The sequence below is a fragment of the Aegilops tauschii genome, chromosome 5, assembly GCF_002575655.3.
Source record: "Aegilops tauschii subsp. strangulata cultivar AL8/78 chromosome 5, Aet v6.0, whole genome shotgun sequence".
In the NCBI taxonomy this organism is placed as follows: domain Eukaryota; kingdom Viridiplantae; phylum Streptophyta; class Magnoliopsida; order Poales; family Poaceae; genus Aegilops; species Aegilops tauschii.
In genome coordinates this window covers 13,633,050-13,642,229 of record NC_053039.3, presented here as the reverse complement: position 1 = coordinate 13,642,229, position 9,180 = coordinate 13,633,050, and positions in this window count along the sequence as shown.

The following is a 9,180-nucleotide window of genomic DNA, read 5'->3' as shown; positions in this document are numbered from 1 at the left end:
CACCTGTGCGGGGCCAAGCCCGTGCGCGTGCGGTGCGGGGCGCAGGTCGCGGCCACGGCACGGTTGGCGCGTGCAGCGGCAAGGCGACGGGCGAGCCGGCGCGGTGATGCCCGCGCGGGGACAGAGGGGAGAGGGAGCCGGCGCAAGACGAGGAGATGCGACACGACAGAGAGAGGAGGGGAGGTCGGAGCTCACGACGGGGGTAGGGATTATGGCAGCGTGCTCGAGGAGGACGGGGACGACGGCGAGGTCGAGGTGGTGGTGTAGCTGCGGGGCGGCGTGGATCGGCGACGGGTCGAGGCCGCGGCTTCCGGCGGGTTGGTGACGAAGCTCCGTGGCGTAGGGGGCATTCGCGCAGAGGCGGGAGGGCGTCCCGGCGAGGGGGCCCCGGCGTAGTGGCCGCGGGGATCGACGGCGGCGTCGGGCCGATGGTATCGTGGGGTTTTGCCCCGATCCAGATCGGGCAGAGGAGGGAGAGAGAGGAGTGCGAGGGGGAAATGGGGATCGGGCTAGGGTTCGGTGCCCCAGGGGGTTATAGGCCAGGGGAGGGAGTGGGCCGGCCTGGCAGGCCACTGGCTGGGCCGAGGCCCAACTAGCCTGGGGGGTTTTCTTTTTATTTCTGTTTTATTTTCCCTTTTATATTTTCTGTTTGCTTTTATTTCTTTAATACTTTATAGTTTTACAAAAATAAAACCCACACCTAAAATGGAGTTACAATTCCAACTACTGTCTTAAAAAGTTTTACCCCTGAACAAAATAGTTTAATATTTTATAAAATTCAAAAGGCATTTATTTAATTGTTTTAGCTACTGTTTTATTCATTTTAGTTTACTTAAACATTTTATAAAAGTGTGGTTTCTCGACAATAATTACCTATGCATTATTTGGCACCAACCGAACATTTTAGTTTTAATATTTGAAAACTTTTGTTGTTTGTCTTTATTTTAAATTTGAATTCGAATCGTTTTTTCAACCATCGCGAGATTAACTACAGTGACAGCGGTGACATGGCATCATTAGGAGAGGGTTACTGTAGCTTAATTATCCGGGCGTCACAATTATCCTCCACTACAAGAAATCTCGTCCCGAGATTTAAGAGGGGAAGTGACGGGAAAGGGATTTGGTCACGAAATTCTAACGAGCGTTCTCGATCTTGGTTGCTCTTCTCAAAGCGGTTGATCCATTACGTTGATGTCTTCATTTTCCTGCTTCAGGTCATCATGATGAAGCTGGCATCCTTTCCTCGGGGACTCCATCGTACTTACGAAAGGATAGGAGGGAAAACTACAAGGACAGGTGTCTGCAAGGGCTGATATTCGGCAATTAGCTCTGGGGTTTTGGCCCAAGGTATCCCTTGAGTCGGAACTTAGGAAAACATCGAGAGCAAAGTAAGAAGGTACAATAAGGAGTTTCAAGCGGCCAGGCAATCGTTCGATGCCTGAAACAGGGCGGGGCTCAAAGCAATCGGGAATAAGTATTGCGTCTTATACTAGAATAGAGCTATAGGCAGGTGGCCCGTGAATTACATACAAAGTCAAGCACGAGGAATAACTTTGACAAAAGGGTGTACAGGAGAGTCAGGTTTCGATCCTGTGGAACTGTGGGTTATGGGCCCACCATGTGGGTTAAAAGTAGGAAGGGCGGAGACGTCTTGCGTGATCATGTAAGCAAGGCATGTCAGAGGATAGCCTGTCTTTTATGTCGGCAACAACATTGGTACCAAGGGCGAGGGACGAAGAGAACCATTTTCCTGCTCGTCGAAACGAGGCGGACCAATAGGCAAAGTTCTCGTCCATCGGTGGTTACCGGAATATCATCGACAATAGTAACAGGGTCTTACTGACAGAATTGTACACCGAGGTGTTTACATAAGCAGGAGAATACTACTGCTTAGATCATATAGATCACCAGAAAGGTTAAACCAAACAATGGAAAGGAAAATATGATTATCAGATTAAACAGAACAATGGAAAGGAAAATGTGTTTAAACACATATTTCAAGGGTATATCCTTCGCAAGGACAAGCAGAGCATGATATCCATGACAGGATATAATGTAGAAAACTCTTTTAGGTACGGGAGAGAATTTTCATGACATTACCCATACAGCGGTGTTTGGATAATTGAGCAGGAAACATTTAGCATTGGGCTTCAAATGTTCCTGTTGAAAATCGGAGTACCATAGACATGCTTCGAGATAGCATTGACATGGTCAACAGGTGAAGACCAGACTTTGGAAACAAAAAGGATCCATCAGGAACAACCTATGGAATAAGTCTTACAATTTCCTCACAGAAGAATGACTAACCTTGCCAAAAAGGAAACTATAACAATAGGTCCTCCGGCCAGGTGTGCTAGGCATGACATCACCTTACCGGGTCATATAAAGACCAATGTTATAACTCTTGGAAATATGTTCCAACCATCATATCTGACCGAGATTCAGTTCTGATTGGTGTCAGGATACCTCAGACTTAGGATGCCTGAGAAGAAAAGGTGCGGCACAATATGACGAGATGACATTGTAAGATTCTCGGGAAATGAACTATGGAAGCGAGTTCCGAAACAAGAGTCCATCAGTAAACCAACGAGAGGATGAGGAGGTGGCTGATGGAATCAGCGACAATTCATCGAGATTAACAAAAGATGGATTTCCAAAACTATGTGAACAAGGAGATAACATTTGTTAGATCAAATGGTATAATGATGTATGCTCGAGGAAAACATACACAATTAAACATTGGTTGAAAGGTGCACCCGAAATATGGGGTTAGGTAGCATGATCAATGTTAGAATGGTGGTTCAGCAACCGATAGGCTAAGAATGAATTATCGATCATTAACTTCAAAGCAATAGGGTTGCTAGAAGTGCAGAATCCAAACAACACCGTTCACTTGTGGGTACCCCGGTTGGAATCAACACGAGGACCAAGAAAGAATGGTGATGGTGAGAAGTATCAGTATAGCAAGAATTCTTAAGAGGTGGAGCAATCCTCACAACATTCTTGACATCAAATATGGTAATACTCCGCGGTAGAACTTAACATAAGTTGGATAGCAAGGAAATCAAGGTACAACACAAAACACGAACAAGTTTGTGTTGAATGGAAGGCAATAAAATGGTCGATGATAAAACAAATCATCGAGGGCAAGGATGGTATTTCTCATCCAGAATTCGATAGATATCTTGGAAGAGCTCAGAATGTTGATGATGTCCACGACACATTTGTAGCGAGAATTTATGAAGAGGTAATCGAACGGCGATGACATCAAGTCAAAGGAATGATGAAGCAAAAGGTTATTGGAACCAGGGGTACGACACAATCTCGAAATCAAGCTTGTTGTTCAAGGCTAAATGATACGACGAGGAAAATCGACGTAAGCTTAGCTCATCATAGGAAGTGGTGCTCCGGGAATAAGGACCAGGTAGCACAGTTAAAATCATCACGATAATGATATAGACAAACAGGCTAGGAATGACGTGATCGGCTACAAACCCATAAGTAAAGAAGATTTCTAAAAGTTGTTGAACCGTAGTGCGGACTCGGTTCACTATTTGGTGTTCTCAGTTGACAACAACCCAGAACCCAGGAAAATTGGAATCGGAACAGTTGGTGAAGAACCCATAAGAAGTTATGCAGTTCCATGATATTCTCGAGATGCCATAGTGTAATACTCGACGGTGGAGCAGAGTAGAGGGTGGACACGTGAAATGATCTGCCGAAGACAAGTACTTAAACTTGCCCGAGAAATGGGATCAAAGAAGAACATATGGTCGGAACCACAATTCCAAAGGATCAATTCACCGATACCAATGGATATTATATCAAGGAAATAGTTATTATTACAAGAAGCTTCCATGATAGGATCTACATCGTGTCCATGGGCATGAACACAAAGGTTCAAGGTCGACTCCCACTTCTTCAATGCATAACCTTCCATTCGCCTCTCGTATTTTGATAATGACATTAGTTGTCGAAAGTTTTACCTGGTGCAATACCAGATAAGTATGTCCCGCGAAATCTTTCGGGTTCACACAGATTAAGGAAGGCATAGGTTCAACCCATCGGGGCATCGTAGAAAGGTATACCACAAACTTCAGGAGTAAATAACACAAGCTCAAAAGTAGAGCATGGTTGACAAAGCAGAGGATACAATTTACCAAAGGCATTATGTATCCGAGGAAAGGCTCACAGGCTTATTGAATATGAAGGACGCTGTCGGATAAAATCCAAAAAAGGATCTGGCGGTCCACAAGGGATCTGACGTGAGCAACGGTACTCCATTAGAGGAAGAAGAATGCAAGGAGATCAGATTATAGAAACAACCGACTAACTCAAAGCTCAAAGGCAAAGGAATTATTATTTCCAAATCAAGGGATCCGAAGCAATGCTCTGATTAGGGATGGATAAGTTGAACAGCCTTAGGGATACAATCGACAGTAATTTGATTAGTCGAGAACCAGCTCCTGTTCAAATGACATCTGAGCCGAAACGATGAATTCTAGGATTCGACTGAGGAATGCGAGCATCGCAACATATTGAATCAACAGACTCAAATGATAATGACAAAGGATGCCAATAAGATTACCAGACTTATGGGATTAATCATAATTAAAGCAAGCAAGAATTTCAAGAGCAATAGGCTGCTTGGGATTTTCGGAAGATCGAATAGTATTTTGAAGACTATTGTGAAATACATGAATCAACTGGGGATGAGTCGATACTCGGTAGGTGCGAGTAATTATCCGTATGGGTATTTCTATGGCAAGGAACTACAAGGCAGTGGTACAAGGGATTCTTAAAAGCCGGAGAGTAATTCGATGTATCTGGTAATAACAAGAGAAACTCAAAGTAATTGTATGAACAACAAGTGTATGTCGTTATCCATATGGATATATCGGTAGTAGGGAATTGAAAAGGCAGAGGGCACAAGGGTCTCGGGAATGATCGAAGAGTATCTTCAACATCTTCTGGTGCAGTCGGCGACCATCTGTGATAAGGGGCTCTCCGGGAGAAAGTATTTACAAGAACCTACAGTTAGTCTTTTTAGCAAAACCATTTAACCCGAATAGGAGAGAGTTCAGAGTCCCAGAGTAAAGGTCGAGGAATAAAAGATCCTACTACCACCCAATGGCGACGTGGGCCCGTAAGCCACACAGCCATGTTAGTAAAAGTTTTCAATGACTAGACTCGACTTCGGCCAAGCAGTTGGAAAGGGGGATTCCTACAGGCAGTCGGCTCTGATACCAACTTGTGACGCCCCCGATTCAATCGTACACTAATCATGCACGCAAATGTGTACGATCAAGATCAGGGACTCACGGGAAGATATCACAACACAACTCTACAACATAAATAAGTCATACAAGCATCATAATACAAGCCAGGGGCCTCGAGGGCTCGAATACAAGTGCTCGATCATATACGAGTCAGCAATATATGAGTACAGACATGAGTTAAACAAGTTTGCCTTAAGAAGGCTAGCACAAACTGGGATACAGATCGCAAGAGGCGCAGGCCTCCTGCCTGGGATCGTCCTAAACTACTCCTGGTCGTCGTCAGCGGCCTGCACGTAGTAGTAGGCACCTCCAGTGTAGTAAGAGTCGTCGTCGACGGTGGCGTCTGGCTCCTGGGCTCCAGCATTTGGTTGCGACAACCAGGTAGAATGGAAAGGGGGAAAAGAGGGAGAAAAGCAACCGTGAGTACTCATCCAAAGTACTCGCAAGCAAGGAAATACACTACATATGCATGGGTATCTGTGTAAAGGGGCTATATCGGTGGACTGAACTGCAGAATGCCAGAATAAGAGGGGGATAGCTAGTCCTATCGAAGACTACGCTTCTGGCAGCCTCCATCTTGCAGCATGTAGAAGAGAGTAGATGGTAAGTTCACCAAGTAGCATCGTATAGCATAATCCTACCCGGCGATCCCCTCCTCGTCGCCCTGTTAGAGAGCGATCACCGGGTTATATCTGGCACTTGGAAGGGTGTGTTTTATTAAGTATCCAGTTCTAGTTGTCATAAGGTCAAGGTACAACTCCGGGTCGTCCTTTTACCGAGGGACACGGCTATTCGAATAGATAAACTTCCCTGCAGGGGTGCACCACATAACCCAACACGCTCGATCCCATTTGGCCGGACACACTTTTCTGGGTCATGCCCAGCCGCGGAAGATCAACACGTCGTAGCCCCACCTAGGCTCAACAGAGAGGTCAGCACGCCGGTCTAAATCTTATGCGCGCAGGGGTCTGGGCCCATCGCCCATTGCACACCTGCATGTTGCATACGCGGCCGGAAGCAGACCTAGCCTAGCAGGCGTTCCAGTCCAATCCCGCGCGCGCCGCTCCGTCGCTGACGTCAAGAAGAGCTTCGGCTGATACCAGGACGTCGAGTGCCCATAACTGTTCCCGCGTAGTTGGTTAGTGCGTATAGACCAAATGGCCAGACTCAGATCAAATACCAAGATCTCGTTAAGCGTGTTAAGTATCCGCGGACGCCGACCAGGGCCAGGCCCACCTCTCTCCTAGGTGGTCTCAACCTGCCCTGTCGCTCCGCCACAAAGTAACAGTCGGGGGCCGTCAGGAACCCAGGCCCACCTCTACCGGGATGGAGCCACCTGTCCCTTCAGCCCCCCTCATCAGAATCACTTGCGGGTACTCAACGTGCCGACCCGACTTTAGTCACCACATGTGTCATGTATATAAAGTATATAGTATATACCCGTGATCACCTCCTGAAGTGATCACGGCCCAGTAGTATAGCATGGCAGACGGACAAGAGTGTAGGGCCACTGATGGAACACTAGCATCCTATACTAAGCAGTAGGATAGCAGGTAAGGGTAACAACTGTAGCAACAATGACAGGCTATGCATCAGTATAGGATTAACCGAAAGCAGTAACATGCTACACTACTCTAATGCAAGCAGTATAGAGAAGGAATAGGCGATATCTGGTGATCAAGGGGGGGGGCTTGCCTGGTTGCTCAGACAAGAAGGAGGGGTCGTCGGTGACGTAGTCGACCACAGGGGCATCAACATCGTCACGGGGTCTACTGAAGAGAAGAGGGGGAAGAAACAGTAAATACATAGAAAGCAAGTGCATAAAAGGACAACAAGCAGAGCTAGACGTGTTCTAACGCGATATGAGGTGATACCGGTGAAGGGGGGAAACATCCGGGAAAATATCCCCGGTGTTTCGCATTTTCGGACAGTTGAACTCGAGGGGGAAAGTTGCGTGTTTGCTATGCTAGGGATGTGTGCCAGACGAACGGGCTGCGTATCCGGATTCGTCTCGTCGTTCTGAGCAACTTTCATGTACAAAATATTTTCATCCGAGTTACGGATTATTTCATATGATTTTCTAAAGATTTATTCATTTTCTGATTTTAATTATTTATTTAAATCCAACATTATCCAGAATAGTGCACGCTGACGTCAGCATGACGTCAGCATGACATCAGCAGTCAATCAGGGGAGTTGACTGGTCAACTGACGTGTGGGTCCCGTTCGTCATTGATTGTTTAGTCTAATTAGGGTTTAACTAATCTAATTACTATTTAATTAAACTAACTAGTTAATTAGATTAATTAAATAGGATTAATTAACTTAATTAATTAATTAATTAATTAATTAATTATTTTATTAATATTATTTTTAACTCTTTTTTTTAACGTTCTAGGGGTGGGCCCCATATGTCATAGGGCCAGGGGGACTGGCCCAGTGGTAAGTGGCCCTGGCCATAGCGGGCACGGGCGCGCGGGCGCTAGCCCGACTGGGCACTGGCCCAGGCCAGCCACGGGGTGGGGGTTGCGTTCGGCGCCGGCGAGGCACGGCCGGCCGGAGTGGCGCAGGGCGGCGGAGGGAGTGGAGCAGGCGCAGGGGAGCAGAACTCCGAGCGCGGCCACGGGAGGTCGCGGGCGCGACGGGCGCCAGCCCGAACGAGCGCTAGGACCCGGTTGGGCGAGGGAGGCCGCTCGAGGGGGCGAGCAGGGGCGGCACGCCCAAGCGCGCGCGGCGGCGTGCCGGGCGGGGCAAGGCGTGGGCCATGCGAGGCCATGGTGAGGCGCCATGGCGCGGTTGCTGGCGCACCTGTGCGGGGCCAAGCCCGTGCGCGTGCGGTGCGGGGCGCAGGTCGCGGCCACGGCGCGGTTGGCGCGTGCAGCAGCAAGGCGACGGGCGAGCCGGCGCGGTGATGCCCGCGCGGGGACAGAGGGGAGAGGGAGCCGGCGCAGGACGAGGAGATGCGACGCGACAGAGAGAGGAGGGGAGGTCGGAGCTCACGACGGGGGTAGGGATTATGGCAGCGTGCTCGAGGAGGACGGGGACGACGGCGAGGTCGAGGCGGTGGTGCAGCTGCGGGGCGGCGTGGATCGGCGACGGGTCGAGGCCGCGGCTTCCGGCGGGTTGGTGACGAAGCTCCGCGGCGTCGTGGGCATTCGCGCAGAGGCGGGAGGGCGTCCCGACGAGGGGGCCCCGGCGTTATGGCCGCGGGGATCGACGACGGCGTCGGGCCGATGGGATCGTGGGGTTTTGCCCCGATCCAGATCGGGCAGAGGAGGGAGAGAGAGGAGTGCGAGGGGGAAATGGGGATCGGGCTAGGGTTCGGTGCCCCCAGGGGGTTATAGGCCAGGGGAGGGAGTGGGCCGGCCTGGCAGGCCACTGGCTGGGCCGAGGCCCAACTAGCCTGGGGGGTTTTCTTTTTATTTCTGTTTTATTTTCCCTTTTGTCTTTTCTGTTTGCTTTTATTTCTTTAATACTTTATAGTTTTATAAAAATAAAACCCACACCTAAAATGGAGTTACAATTTCAACTACTGTCTTAAAAAGTTTTACCCCTAAACAAAATAGTTTAATATTTTATAAAATTCAAAAGGCATTTATTTAATTGTTTTAGCTACTGTTTTATTCATTTTAGTTTACTTAAACATTTTATAAAAGTGTGGTTTTTCGACAATAAATACCTATGCATTATTTGGCACCAACCGAACATTTTAGTTTTAATATTTGAAAACTTTTGTTGTTTGTCTTTATTTTAAATTTGAATTTGAATCGTTTTTTCAACCATCGCGAGATTAACTACAGTGACAGCGGTGACATGGCATCATTAGGAGAGGGTTACTGTAGCTTAATTATCCGGGCGTCATAACACCGTATTTCGTGAAAAAAACGTTTTCCCCTGACTG